At 43.1% G+C, this 16,019-nt stretch overlaps 1 protein-coding gene across 1 annotated transcript in view; it reads left to right on the forward strand.

The window, feature by feature from the left end:
* ARHGAP31 (Rho GTPase activating protein 31) overlaps positions 1–16,019 on the forward strand; it is a 114,124-nt gene that overhangs the window by 50,938 nt on the left and 47,167 nt on the right. The window lies entirely within an intron of this gene.

The raw sequence follows: 16,019 nt of genomic DNA on the forward strand, positions 1-16,019 counted from the left end.
CATCTTCATCATTGAGCCCTAATCCTAAATAAATGGTCCCTCGGTATTCACGGGGGATTTGTTCCAATACCCCCATGGATATCAAAATCTATGGATGCTCAAGTCCCTGATATATAATGGTGTAGTATTTGCATATAACATTCACATATCCTCCTGTATACTTTAAATCATCTCTAGATTACTTATAATACCTAATAAAATGTAAACGCTATGTAAATAGTTGTTATGCTATGCTGTTTAGGGAATAATGACAAGAAAAGTGTTCAGTACAGATCCAACCACCCATTTTGTTTCCGAATATTTTCAATCCTCAGTTGGTTGAATCCATGGATACAGAACCCACAGGTAAACAGGGCCAACTGTATATCTGGTAAAAATTACTTCTAAAGACAGTGCTGAAAGAAGAGGTATAACAGTTGTAAGGAGAAGAATGAGCAGGTTTGGATAATTGCAATATCTGGCCTCTGAAATGAATGCCAGTTCTTCACAGGAGACATTTCAGGGAACACTATGTAATTTTGGAGCTGCAAAACTGCAGGGTAAAAGCTTGAATATCATCATCCCTTGCTGTTTCAACAAATCACAGATTGTTACTGATTTTTGCCTGATTTTACATAAAGGATGATACATTATCTGCAAAGGTAAAGGTGTAGTCTCTCTTTAGAAGCATATCTTTGTTGGGATGTGCCAGAGAGAAAACTGGGGAAGAAGGGAGTGTTAATCTCCAAAATACTTTACATCTTATCCCTCAACTATGTTTTTTGGGACTACAAAACAGAAACTCATAGAAATTTGAATCTTTAAAAATTTTTTTCTTTTAAATTTTTAGAGACAGTGTCTTGCTATGCTGCCCAGGCTGGTCTCGAACTCCTGGCCTCAAGAGATCCTCCTGCCTCAACCTCCCCAGTAGCTGAGATTACAGGCGAGAGCCAATGAACCCAGCAGAAATTAGAATATCTTGATTTGTTTCATAAAATAGTGTCCAGAAACCTACACAATGCAATAGAGCTTGGTGTCACAGTTTTGACAATTTGTCCTATTTGACAGTACAGGAAAAGCCCTACGATGGACTTCTCTCAGCTGGGTGCTGAAGAATGCAGGGGAGAAGCATCTCCTGGGGGCCATTTCCATGCTGGAAGAAGAATGCAAAGGCAGGAGGGGTAGGAGGGGTGGTTTTCAGGGAACCGTGTGTAGTACGATGTGACTAGAGAGGGTGGTGTTTGGGGAGGGGTCATGAAGAACTCAGCATTCTGGACAAACACAATCAGATCTGTGTTTTCAAAAGCTCCTTCAGACACGTGGGCAGCTGGGCAGCAGGCAGGGAGCTGGATGGAGGAGACTCCTAGAGTCCCAGCAACACTGCTGCTCTCTCACTTCCCTCAGCCCTTCCTGTTCAATTGCCCCATGAGCCCCTCCCAAATTTGTGTAACGAACTATTTAAAGAGGATCGCTCTCATAGTTTCTTCCAGGGTACCCTAAGAATTTGCAGGTGAATCTCGTGGAGTTTGCACTCTTCTTAAGCACCTGGGAGACCCTTTTGCCCACCAGTACGTAAGAACCTCTAGGAGGCTTGTTTCTGGCCAGGCCTCCCTGCCTCTGCTTCCACCATGGGGAATGGTCATTTCTTCAAGCCCCAAGTCCCGTGGTAAATTTTGTGTATGTGGATGTATATACTCTTAAAACACGAACACCAAAATTGTGTTTAGTCTCCAAAAAACACAACAAATATGTGTTTGTCTGAGCTGATAGAGGCGGATGAGATTTGGATGAAATTTTTTTTTCTTTTGCTCATCTGTATTTTTTATTTTTTCTACAAAGAAGTCGGAAGTACTTGTATAGTAAGAAAAGTGTTAATTAAAAGAAATGTAATGAGCACCGTGGATTTGTAAGCACTGAACGAGCTTGTGGAAGAAAAGAGTTGCCTGAGAAGGGTTACATAGTGCAGGGAAGTGCCCTTGTTTTTAGCAGGAAAGAGAGGCCTTGTAACAACAGGAAGCGCTGGGAGGCCTCAGCACCAAGGCTTCCAAGCAAAGCCATTCTGGAAACAATGGCTGCCTGTGGCTGGGGAATATCGTGCAGGAAATGAAAGGACGCTGGCTGGGGGTGGGGCGCAGCGAGGAGCTGATAAGCACTACCTGGCTGTTCTTCACACAGACCCAGCTGGCCCAGGATGAAGTTGTTTTTTCTAGATGCTCCTCATCTCCCATTGACAAAATTGATTTTAGAAAAATACAGACATGAGAAGAGCCCGTAGTGCCATAGGTCTGGAAACCATTAGGAAGCTGTGCAGCCCAGGAAACCAGAGGGTCCAATAAGCAAGAGAAGGGATTTCTCACTCTTAGCGCTAAGTCCCTGGAGGACTCCAGGATGAAGTTTATGTTTTATTTGACAGAAACTTCTGTTCATACAGATGAGATGAGTTGGGGAATAATTAATAGTACAAATGTGAAACAAAAACAAAACTAACAAACAAAAACTAACTGTAATGTTTTGTCCTGGAAAGCCTAGATAAAAACCAGAACGGTAGGAGTGAGGACCTGAACATTGGCAGGTAGAAATCAAATCTAATTTCTTAATTTCTAGCCCATTTCTTCTCCCAGCTTCATCCAGGAAGCCAACAGATGCTGGGAGGCTATACCTGGAAGAAACATTAGCAGTCATCTGGATCCAGAACTTGCTCCAGATGTAGTAAAGACAGAAGTCTCAGGCTGGGAGTGGCTGGTTAGCTCGAGGACACACAGCGAGTTCGTGTCGCTGTAACTGACACGTACCCGGCACCCAGTACCTGTGAGATACCCAGGGGAATCAAAAAAGAAGAGTTACTTTCCTCAAAGTTCTAGAATCTAATACCTGTAGGGAATCCAGGTCTCTTAATTCATTGCCTAAGTCCTTCTCCCTCTTCAAGTTACTCTTAGTTAATCACCTCTACATTCTGCTGCTTTCTAGTCCCCCCATCGTTGGTGTGTGCCTTGGTTTCCCTAGTGTGAGGTTATGCTGATAAAACATCCTGGGCAGCTCCTGGGCTTTGGATTCAGACAGACTTACAACCGCACCCCAGTGTAACACTGGCTGTTTGACCTTGGACAAATTGTCTGCCCACACTGTACCTGAGTTTCCCATCTAGAAAATAGGAACAGTAATGCCTACACCTCAGAGTTGTAAGAATTAAGTGGAGTAATAACAGCTAAGCATGCGATGCCACAGCATTTGGTCAATCCAGCCCCATAACCACCCATGAGGCATGTTAAAAAAAAAGTAAGTGGCCTGGACACACTCAGAGGAGAAAAAAATTTACATTGTCCTCAGTCTTAAGATGATTGGTGTTAGTGAAGCATACAGATCAAGAAACGGGTTCATTTTCCTTGTTTCTCTCTCATTAACCTGCTTAGTTCACAACCCTCTCTCCTGTACTCTCTCTAGAGGCATACATGGCCGGCCTTTTTACCCATTACTGCTTATGGCCTCCACCCAGTGACATCCCAAAGAGCGGCTGGCAAGAAAGCTGCTCGCCCAGTAAATAAAATCTTGATCAGGTAATTCAACTGATTGCTCTTTATGTAGTTAAATTGAGAATTTTTTTTGAGACAGGGTCTCACTCTGTTGCCTAGTCTAGAGACTAGTGGCAGAATCATAGCTCACTGCAACCTCAAACTCCTGAGCCTAAGCAATCCTCTGGCCTCAGCCTAGCGAGTAGCTGGGACTACAGGTGCATGACACCACGCCCAGCTAATTTTTTTTTTTTTTTTAAGTTTTTGTGGAGATGGGATTTTGCTATATCACTCAGGCTGGTCTTGAACTCCTGGCCTCAAGTGATCCTCCCGCCTCAGCCTCCCAAAGTGCTAGAATTACAGGTATGAGCCACTGTGCCTGGCCAAATCGAAAATTTAAATGATTTGTTGTTGCTCACAAGTTAGGCCTGGGACCGTGCTAGGGGTTGACTGAGATCTTTCTGTCCTCCGCGAGCAGCACCGTGGAGTGAGTGATGTCTGCCCTTACAAATCCCTGAGAACAAAACTCTACACGGTCAGACAGTAGGAAGGATGAACAGAAAATGTCTTTATAAATTACGCAAAACCTAGCAGCCTCTATTTTCAGCAGTGAGACAAAAATCCTCTGTGTAGCTTTTGTGTACAAGGGGAACAGAGCCAGCCCTAAGCCCAGGGCCACGTGGGGACTCCCTGCAGATTTGTTTTCTATGTTCAAAGCATGTGAACCTTTTTCTCTACTCAGCACCGCCCTTCCTCACAGCCACAAACACCCCTACTCCAAACACGCGCACCCGAGGCACCTGTGAGAGTCCCTCCTAGGCTTGTTAGCCAACTATGATGATGACCAGTCTTTTATGTGGGAGTCAGAAAGGCTCTTACTTCCTTCAAGAAATTTCAGGCAACAGCTAGAAAAGGGCAAATTTTCTCACCTCCCCTTTCATTCTTGACAAATCATAAGAGGTCCTCTCCACTGACCCTAAAGGGACATCTTATTTTTTTCTCTTTGGAGTGTTATGTTTGTGGCACCTCTTCCTCCAGATTACCCACCCCTTCCCTCTCAAAAGCCTATTTCTCTGAAGGGAAGAACTCTGGGGTTGGCCTGATGAGGCAGCTAAAGGTCTAGTTCCAGAGCTGCCTGGATTGGACATTATTCTACAGGCAATGGGGAGCCACTGAATGTTTTAGAGTAGGGGAGATTTATCATCAAGGTAGTGTTTTAGAAAGATTTATCTGGCGGTGGAGATCAAGATACAACGCAGTCTCCCCAGGCAGTTATCAAAAATTCCCCAATTTACCTGAATACTTCTCTTCTACCAGATTGGTCTAGCCAGAATTCCTAGGATTCACATTATTTCTTGCTTTCCTACCTTGTTTATACAATTCTTTGTTCCTGTGCCACCAGAAAGTGGATGACATTTACTAAGTGCTTATTATACACTGGTGCCTAAATGAGCATTGTGCACGTACTGTACTGTGTATTGCATCACGTCACATCTTATCACATCGTATCATCTCAAATCACCCTGTGTACCAGCGTCAGGGTTCTGACTGCATCACCTTGACTTGTCCTTCTCCATCCACTCATCTCACAATGCTGTGCGGCCCTGAGCATGGGGGTCCGGTCTCAGCACTCTCTGGTGTGGTCCTTCTGGTACAGTTGGCTCTCTATAAATGCACACAATTTCCTGTTCTTGTTCAGTGTAAAAGCTCTGCCTGACTTCCGCCACCATGTGTAATCTTTTTAAAAGAACTTCCGTCACATTTTTTTTTTTTTTTGCCTGTCTAGGGCCCTTAACATATTTTGCTTGATATTTTCATACAAGCCAAGTTACTTAATAATACCTCTGAGCTTCAGGTTCCTCATTTATAAAACAGGGATAAATACCTCCCTCATAAGGTGGTTGTGAAGATTGTGCTGGCTACATATAGGCGATAAAAAGTGTAAAGCTCAGAGATCAGCATACAGTAGGTACACAATAATTGCCCATTCCCTTCTTGGCTTCCTGAAAGCAAAGATCTTATCCACCTTTTTGTCCCTCAGGCTAGATAGGTTGTTCTGGGGCGGTCAGGTCTGTGCAAACCTACTCAAGAAGCTGAGAGGCAGAAGAAAGAGGCTGATGTACACAGTTCCTTAGAAAGGAACATTTACTAGAGACTTAGGAACAGAAACCGTGTCCCAGCTGGCCCCCATACAAGATGGTGGATTCCCATGCCATTACCCTCGGGCTTATGTGTTAATACCACAGGGAAGGAACGGGTGGGACTATTGAAGCCAGCCCCTCAGGGAAAGGCAAGAATGCTGTGTGAATCTGCCTTAGGGAAGGGTTTATGGTCAAGTTTGTTCTGATCTAAGGGCAGGATTTATGTAACAGTAGATAAAGTAGGAATCTTAGAGGCATTCCCGGAACAGGAGTTCATCCGAAGTCGACATGGTGGATTAGCATCCAAGATGGAGTTGCTTTAGCCTCCACATAGGCCCTCGGTACATCAGCTTTGCTAGGAGAATCTTTGCTGTCATTGGGAAAGAGAGAGCATTGACAGCACAGACCTAAGGGCCCCTTCGAGGATGAAAATCCAGGGGTAGATGAGAGGGAAGACCTGGACACTTCTACAGGAAAGGGCTGCCTTGAGTTGGCATCTGAGAGCCTGTACGTGGGTGGGGAGGGGACCCAGGGGCCCCGAGTAGTCTGGAGGAATAGACTCCAGCGTGCAATCTGCCATCTGGAGCCTTGCTCAGCCAAGTGGCAGAGCCACCCCAGGCCAGCAGGTTAGGCAAATACTTCAGCTTAACAAGGGGTAATATCCTCAACAGGGTCATCGGAAAGGACTTTGTCAAACATTTAGAAGTTGCCTCACTGATTTCAGAAACCCCACTGGCTTCTTTAATGAAACTTGGTTTTCAAAACCCCCCCCTTTTTTTTTTTGAGACAGAGTCTCACTCTGCCTCCCGAGCCAGAGTACAGTGGCGTCATCATAGCTCACTACAACCTCAAACTCCTGGGCTCAAGCAAGCCTCCTGCCTCAGCCTCCCAAGTAGGCACACTCCACTATGCCCAGCTAATTTTTCTATTTTGTACAGAGATGGGGTCTCGCTCTTGCTTAGGCTGGTCTCAAACTCCTGACCTGAAGCAATCCTCCCACCTCAGCCTCCCAGAGTGCTCGGATTACAGCCATGAGCCACTGCACCTGGCCAAAAACCCATTTCTTTCTTTTAAATAAAATGCTTTTACTCTATCCCCATCACAGAAAATTTAGAATACAGAAAAGTGAAAATCATTTATTTTCTGTCAGGTTTCAGTGTGAATATGTCGGTTCTTAGCGTGTTCATGGCCGAAGAATGACCAGATGCACCAAAGTAAGGCAAGCATGAAAATGAGGTTTGAAGAGAGAAAGATAGGATTATAGAGGAAGAGCAAGATATAGATTTACAGACAGTGATACACACACCACAGATGATGACAAGACCCATCGTCTCAGCAAAGGGAGAGCCAAAGGAAAGGCAAAGAGATTTTGGTTATGGTTTGCAACTTGTTTTATAGTGCCCAGATTGGGACCATCCTTAATGGCTCAGATATCACCATGCAACCACTTAGATTCGACAGTTGGGAGTTGCGTTACTACCCATGCAGGTTGTTCTAGGTCAATTTCCAGACTCTATGGTACCTACACTGCTTGGCCCGTGGGCAAGAGAGTACTCTGCATTCTTTTGCAGCTGGCATGCTAAGTTTTGATTGGCAGATTCATAGGGTATTCCCTCCTCCCCCAGGTACGGCAGTCTCTCAGGAGAGGATTAGGTTGGGGCAGGACCAAGATGGGTGCTGGGGGTTCACCCTTGTCCTTCTTCCGAGGTGGGGCAATTGAACCAAGGCAACAGCACCCGCTTTCACCCCTAGGAGACCCGGAATCCCTCACTATCTACCTAACATTTTCTACCATATAGAGGTAATTAATATTCACATTTCAGAGTGTGTCTTTTTTTTTATCATTTAATATATTAGAAAGGGTGGTTCAAAAGAGACGATTAGTTTGTACTCTTTGTATTTGTATATCTTTTTCATTTTTTATCAGCAAATATTCTTTTGTCTTTTTTCAAAAGAAACTTAAAAATAGGCATTAACCACGAGGTGGTGCACACTGAAAGGCGGGGCCTGCGGTGGTAGAATTTCAGGCATTTTGGCAGTGAAGGGCAAGGAGCTGATCAGCTCTTTCCAAATTGTGCCTCCACAGTTGCCACCAACTCAGAGGACTTGCCCTCGTGCTGGGGAGGGTTTGAACCAGGTAGAAAAGCATGGGCCTTTTTCTGGTATCACAGAAAGGGCATGGGCTTTGGTGTCAGACAAACCTGGGTTTGGATCCCAACTCCAGCACTGCCTAGCTGTGTGATGTTGGGCAACTCACCTAAGCTTTCTCAAAATCAGCTTTCATGTCTTGAAAGTGGAGATCATTTTACCTGTTTCATGGATTGGCTACAATTACAGAACGGAGAATGTGGTCAAATTAACAAACAAATAAAAATGCACCTAAAGCAGTGCCTGGCACATCATAAGGGTTTTCTTCTTTGAGGGATCCAGATATCAAAGAAGCACAGAAAATATATCTGGGGAAAAAATGACCAATCTCCTGTTCAGCAAAATATTTTGAGTGCTTGTGTTTTTAAGACTATTCTTGATGAAAAAGACACAGGACTGTCCTCATTGTCCCCATGGAGCTCACGAGTTAGTAAAGGAGATGAAACAGAAACAAGTAACACCTCATACCTGGTGCTGGACACAGGGTAGGCTTGAAGTAAATATTTGTGGACTTAAATTTATTATGAAAAATTTTTGGAAAAGGTAATATATTCTTATAGTTCAAAATCTAAAAATATTTAAAAAACACATTAAGAAGTCTCTCTCTGATTCAAAGCCCTAGTCCCAGCTCTCCGGTTTCTTTTCCTGTAGGACAACTAAAGTTATCACTTTCTTATGAATCCTTCCATAGATATTGACTGCATATACAAATGAATATGCATATCTATTCTTTTATCCTCTCTTTTAAAAAAAAGATGCTAGCATATCATTATGCTGGTCTACTAAAAATATATCTTGGAGACAAGTCTATGTACATGAAAATGCTCTTGTTCTTTTTCATGACTATATAGTATTCCACTGTGTGAATGTTCCATTATTTATGTTAGCAACTTCCTATTGATGGACAATCTGGTGCTATTACAAAAACTGCTGCAATGAATAACCTTGTTCATGTTATTCATCGTGTGTACAAGAATATCTGTAGGGTAAATTCCTAGAAGAGGAACCACTGGGTCAAAGAGTATGGGTATCTGTAATTCTGATAGACACTGTCAAATTGCCCTTCAGAGGTTATGCCAGTCTCCCCTGCCACTAGCAATGCAAGGGAGTGCTTATTTTCCACAGCCTTGCCAACACTTTGTGTTAACAAATTTATATATCTTTGCCAATCTGAGAAGTGAAAAATGATATTATATATCAATGCAGTTTTAATAGGCAATTGAGTTGAATTGACAATTCTGCAGAGTGCCGGAAAGAGAGGAGACAAGGAGATATGAGATCATGGAGGAAGGAGAACCTAGTTCTGCCTGAGGAAGGCTTTATAGAGAAGTTGGGGCTTGAGCTAAATCCCGAAAGATAAGTAGGAGGTATTTCCCAGCAGAGAAGAGGCAATGGGCTCAGGCATGGGGAACATCCCATGAAAAGCTGGGAAGGTATGAAGGTTCAAAGCATACTCAGGAAGTGGCAGGTTGTTCAGTGTGGCCAGAGCCCAGCATCCCTGTGTGGGGGTGAGAGGGAGGGAGAGCTCAGCGGTCAGTCATGGGACTAGCAAGGTGGAGAATGGCCAGATTGTGGAAAACCTCCTAGGCTTTTACTGTGCAGTTTGGACTCTACGCCGTTGGTAATAAGAAACCATGGGAGGTGTTTAGGCAGGAGAGTAACACAACCTAATCTCTGCTTTCAAAAGACAAAATATATTCCCTGTCTGTAGGAACTAAAGAGAAGACAGAACTAAACCCTATACTCCCTGAAATTAATTTGAAAGTAAAATAATAATAAAACAATTGCTTTGAACCCTGCAGGGAAAATGAAAATGATACAGTATAAAAGTTGCTCACTCTTTTCTTCCTCTTTTCCTCTTGGGAGAAGATTATACTCGAGTTCTTTGTGGAGTAAAATATGTATGACTTCTCACTAGAAATTCCCAAAGGGTGTTTCCAGACATGTTTTGAGCCAGATAATGGTTTCATTTCCTAAGGGACAATTCTCCTTTAGATTTATATGTTCTGATATATAACAATAAGAAATAATAGTTACATTACTTTATAGTATCACTCTCTATGCATGTGAATAATGAAGAATCAAAGGATATAGACAATATAAATAAGATTTTCCCCTGATACCAAAAACACCAGCATCAAAAGAAAAAAAAATAGATAAATTGGATTTCATTAAAATGCAAAACTTCTGTGCTTCAAAGAACACTATTAAGAAAGTAAAAAGATAAACCCACAGCATAGGAGAAAATATTTACCAATCATATATCTGATAAGGGTCTAGTATTAAGAATATATGATGAACTCTTACAACTCAAGAAAAAAAAGACAAGCCACTCAACTCAAAATGGACAAAGGATCCAAATAGATATTTCTTCAAAGAAGATATACAAAGGGCTAATAAGCACATGAAAAGATGTTCATCATTATTTACCGAGGAGATGCAAATAAAAAACACAATGAGTACCACTTCATACCTACTAGGATGACTGTAATAAAAAAAAGATAGACAATAACAAGTGTTGACAAAGATGTGGAGAAATTGCAATCCTCATGCATTGCTAGTGGGAATGTAAAATGGCAAGGCTGCTATGGAAAACGGTTTGGCAGTTCCTCAAAAGTGAAACATAGAATCACCTTATGACCTAGCCATTCCGCTCCTGGATATATATCCAAGAGAATTGAAAACTTACGTCCATATAAAAACTTGTACATGAAGGTTCATAGCAGCATTACTTACTCATAATAGCCAAAAAGTGGAAACAACTCAAATTTCCATCAACTGATGAATGGATAAACAAAACGAGGAAAATATTTGGAATATCATTCAGCCGTAAAAATGAATGAAATGCTGACACACTCTACAACATGGATGGACCTTGAAAACTTTATGTTAAGTGAAAGAAGCCCATCGCAAAGGCACATATTTTTAAGATTCCATTTATGTGAAATGTCCAGAACAGGCAAATTCACAGAAATAAAAAGTTGATTAGTGGCTGCTAGGGGATGGGGTGAGGAGAGAAAGGGTAGTAACTAATAATGGATATGGACTTTCTTTTTGGGTGATGAAAATGTTCTAGAATTAGATAGTGTGATGGTTGCTTAACTTGTAAATATATTAAAAATCACATAAGTATGGACTTTGAAAAGGTGAATGAATGTTATGGCATTGGAATTATATCTCGATTTTTTTAAAAGAAAAAGATTAAACTTTTCTCTGAAGCCCTAACATATTTAGAATTTTTTTTGCTTAGAAAATTAGAAGCAATTAATTTGGTCCTTTTTTTAAATTTCAAAATATTAAGGGGGTATAAATGATTTTGTTACATGGATAGCTTTTATTATAATTTAGTTTTTTTTAAGAACAGAAAACATACTTTGTCAAATAAATACCACAAATTTTCAATATTTCCTTAATTCCACTTTAGGCCAGGAGGAAGAGAGTCGAAAGAAGATAAAACAAGAGGAAGAAAGAGAATCAGAGGGAAAATCGGGGTGGACAGTGACCTCTGGGCAGGGAGAGCCTTGCAGAGGCTGGGAGGGCACAGGACAGAAATTGCAGTTGAAGAGGGGCAGGCACAGGACGGGAAACAAAGGAAGAGCAGGGACTAGCACAGAGAGAGAAGTTATAGGGGGCCATAGAGAATCCAGGACAGCGCCTGGATTCTCAGGCAGAGAAGGGGGAACGCCCAGAAAGTTCGGCATGGATAACCCAGGATAATGGGGAAATAATTTAAATCTTTACTGCATCTCTTGGAAAAATCCCAAAGAGAGGGCTCATTCATGGCACAACAGAACTGTTTCTCTCCCATACGCATCGCAACAGATTCTAACACAGGATTTCTTCCCTGTGCAGTGTCTAGTGTCCCTTTCTCTTTTGTCCTCCCCCCTCAAGTATAATATCATTATTTTCCACCCGCTGGTGGCTCTTGGTCCTTCTTATCACCTCAAACAAGATGATGAACATATCCATCATGCCCAAAAGTTTCCTTGGGTCCTTTTTTTTTTTTTTTTGAGACAGAGTCTCACTGTTTTGCCCGTGCTAGAGTGCCGTGGCGTCATCCTAGCTCACAGCAACCTCAAACTCCTGGGCTCAAGCGATCCTTCTGCCTCAGCCTCCCGAGTAGCTGGGACTACAGGCATGCGCCACCATGCCCGGCTCATTTTCCTTGGGTCCTTTTGAAATCCCTGCCTCCTGCCTCTTACTGCTTTCTCTTACTGTAAGTTAGTTTGCATTTTCTAGAGTTTTATATACATGGAATCGTACAGTAGGTGCTCTTTCATGGTCTAGCTACCCACTGTGACCCACCCTAAAATCTTTGATCTGCACTCATATGCTTCGACACTCCTTGTTACTGCTGAGTCGTATTCCATTCTATGTATACACCACTGGACTTGACTTTGAAGGTCAGGAATGCAGGGCAGAGAGAGGAGATGAAATCTGACCAATACAAGACCTTAACAAAATCCAGGATGGGGACAGGGGAATGCCAGTTTCCCTAAAACATAAATGCAATTTGTTATGAAAGAACATAGACATACAAATGACCAAATAAAATTGTGCTTGTTCCAATCTTTGTGTCCAGACCTGATCAGATCCCAGGCACACAGGAAACTGAGGCAGCTTACCAGAGTTATGACTTCTGGGGAAGGAATAATTTGACTGTTGGCCTTTTCTGCACTAAACCCTTAAAGAGGCAAGGAATTGAGGAGAGTGCCCCACACCTATTTATAAGTGTAAAACATCTTTTATTAATAGTTGCATTAGGTTAGATCAAATGAGACAAAGTACTTCATAGTGTTTCATAAACTGTAAAGCATAAATCAAAGGCAAGATTCACTTTTCCATCAGAACCCACCTCAAGATGTATTTTGTGCTCAGATTAAAAATTCATGTTTAAGATCACTGATCCAGGAAAAACAACAAAACAAAAAAAGGAGGTTAGAACCATCAGTGAAACAATTTGAAGAAGTTATATCATAATCAGCAACTGTGTGTACCTCTGTAGGAGGAGACTCAGAGTTCTTTGGGCCCAGGGTAAATCCCACAGAACAAGCTCTGTGACTCGACCTCTACTGTCACTCCTTCCCATGCCTACACTGACAATGGAAGCTTTCTTTCCATCTGTAACTACTCGGCTATTTTGTATCAAGCTTCTAGCCTGTCCAGAATCCTAGGGTGTCCCCAATCTGATTGAACCCCAGGGACAATACTCTGAAGAATTCTGAGATTTCGAGACTAAACTCTTAGCAGCCCCTGCAACACTACCCCCCACGGCTATCTTGAGACCCTCATTACCCTAAGTGTGGGCCGCAGATTGGCACTACCTGATCTGGGAATTTGTTGGAAATGCAAATTCTTGACACTCCCTCCACCCACCTCCTTATTGAATTGGAACATGCATGTTAACAAGATCCCCAGGTGATTTGTATGCATGTGAACGTATGAGAAGCTCTGGTCTAGACTGGTGGTTCCTTCAATTTACGTGTGCATCAGAATGAGCTGGAGTCTGCTGCTGCTATGGGAGGTGACCCAGGGACCACGGTCTAAGGACCACTGTTCCAGTGTCTAGAGTTAGATGATTACACAGAGATTAACCGAGTCCTTTCCTACTACTGAGTAATAATGATGGAGAATTCCAACACTTTCCAGCTCAGCCCAAGATGAGAACCCAGGAAAGCTAACACTCCACAGGGATTGGGACCATGACCTCTTCCCTTGGGTTGTTTTAATATCGTCTCCTGCTTAATTAAACAGAGCCATGGACAAGAGGTTCTAGGGCCTCTGTACCAAAGCCAGAATAAATTTATGGCAGAGGCTCTGTCTGGGAATGTGTTTTCCCCACCTTTAAAGCAAACAGAGCTTGAAGTGCTGCAGCCGAGAGCTGTGGCACTAGGAGGTCCCTATCTGAGAACGGGCCGAGACAGGTTGGCGACCCTGCACTGCCCCTTTTGTGGAATGTTCTTTAAAAAAAGGCCCTTCAAGTCTGAAGCTTGTGCCTTTGAGTCCTTGTGAATGCTTGGAGTTCGTAAGTCCACTTGTGCCCCGCACCACACAACGGCTGCACGCCTCGGGACGGACTCGAAGTGCAGAATTCCCTGAGGGCTAGGCACAGCTCCCAGGCTGCCAACGCACGGTCCACTGCGAGATCCTCCTGCCTTCATGCGACAAAGATACCCCTAACTGCACAGAGAAAAGGTCCCATGGAAGCAAAATTCCTCTCAGATAGAAACATTTACTAAAGAAGGACAAAACAGCCATTCCAAAGAGTAGAGATCAGTTTTGACTGGTATGAGGTTGGTCCTCTACCCCAGAGGCCCACTGGATGGGAGGGGGCAAACTCTGTTTTCAGTAAAAAAAAAAATTGTAAGTTTATATCATAGATAAGCTACAAGTAGAAATAATAACTGTCATTGTGGAATGCTTTTTCTATGCCAGGGTCTGTGCTAAATGTTTACAAGTATTATTTCAGTCTTAACTATGAGGTTAATATCACTATTAACCTCATTATGCAGATGTGGAAACTGAGAAACAGAATCATTGTTTATTTTCCCCAAGTTTACAAAGGCAGTTTGGTGTCTGAACCTGCGCCCTCAACTACAGGCCACATGTGGCAGGTTACAGAAGAGCCAGTTGTGGTGGGAAAAGAGTAGACCATTATTGTGCACAGCAGGGATGTTAAGATATATCCTTTTAAGCACTAGAACACTTTCTTTCTATCTCTATTTTTATAGGGTGGGAGACAAAAATCTTACCAAGAACCCTATTTTATAAAACGGATCAAATCATGGCTCTTCTCGCCGAAGACAAGCAGAAACTCTGGAGCCCTGCCCGTGCCCACAGCCCCTCCATCACACCCCAATGTGGCTCCGCGGCTGTGGTCTCTGGCCTCAATATTTCCAATCCCAAGTCTACTCCCTGACCTCTTCTGACCTGTGTTAACAGAGAAGATTCTCCCTGGCTCTAGTCATAGAGGACAGGGGCAAACCAAGGATGTGTGCTAGAGGGGAATGGCTCTGGGCATGCACAGCCTTTGAGAGATGGCAGAATGCTTTAAGTATGATGAACTTTATTGAGCATGTAAAATTACAGTTATTTGAAGGCAGCAAGGGGAGGGGTGCTTAGAAAGTGTCATAATTCCGGTAGAATATTGAGTCTGAATGTCTACCCACATATTGAGCCTGGTGTCTACCCACATAAAGGTCCAGTCCAGTGTGGAATTGTGTATAGGCATGAGCATGTGCAGTAGCATTAATGAACTGGCATTGGTCTAATCTACAGCATTAATGAACTAGGCATGTGGTGGGGGTGTGAGCACAGTGCTAACCCAAGCATTAGTTCATGGAGGCCCCACACCACCTCTATGCCTCCAGGAAGCCACTCACTGAAGACTTCAGAGTCTGAGGCTTGGCTTCTTCCATCCCAAACCACCATTGACAGCATTCTCACGAGGCGGCCTCGGGGGGATCTATCCAGTGACCAAAGTGGCGAGTGACTTGCCGCTCTCTCCATATCATCCAAAAGGTCTACATCTGCCATTCTGGGCCACTGAGCAGTCTGGGCTGCTCAAGGTCAACCCTCAAGAGAGAGCAGCACAGCCAGACCCTTCCACCAGGGCGCTGAGCTTCTGGAGTGGCAGGAATTCAAGAGGCCATGTCAGTCCCTTTTATGTGGTCCATTAAATCACTGACTGAATTGACCCATGGCAGCCCGGGGCGGGGGGGTGGGGTGGGGTGAGGGAGTGAGGAGAAGTGGTGGGAGAGGCCCTCACTTTTTAAAATAAAACCTCTTCAACATTTAAATCACCTTTAACATTCTGGCAGATTTCTTCCAGTCTCTTTTTCTTTACGATGATTTTTTACATAACTGAATTCTCAATGAATATCCTTTTTTTTTTTACCTACTTGTATTATAAGCATTTTCCCATGCATTAATTACTTTTCATAAGCAACAAGCAATCATGAGTGAGTGAAGGAAATTTATCTGTGGTTTGATAGAATAAGAATAAGGCAGTGGTTCTCCAATTTTAGTGTGCATCAGAGTCACCCAGAGGGCTTGTTAAAACACAGATTGCTAGGCCTCACTCCCGGAATTTTTGAGTCAAGTGGGTCTGGAGTGAGGCCTGAGAATCTGCATTTCCAACAAGTTCTCAGGAGATGTTTAGGCTGCTAGTCAGGAGACCACACTTGGAGAACCAGTGAAAAGAGACTGACTTGTGGGTTTCCAAGGTCACCACTGGTCTCAA

The sequence above is a fragment of the Propithecus coquereli genome, unplaced genomic scaffold, assembly GCF_000956105.1.
Source record: "Propithecus coquereli isolate 6110/MARCELLA unplaced genomic scaffold, Pcoq_1.0 Scaffold10, whole genome shotgun sequence".
Lineage (NCBI taxonomy): Eukaryota > Metazoa > Chordata > Mammalia > Primates > Indriidae > Propithecus > Propithecus coquereli.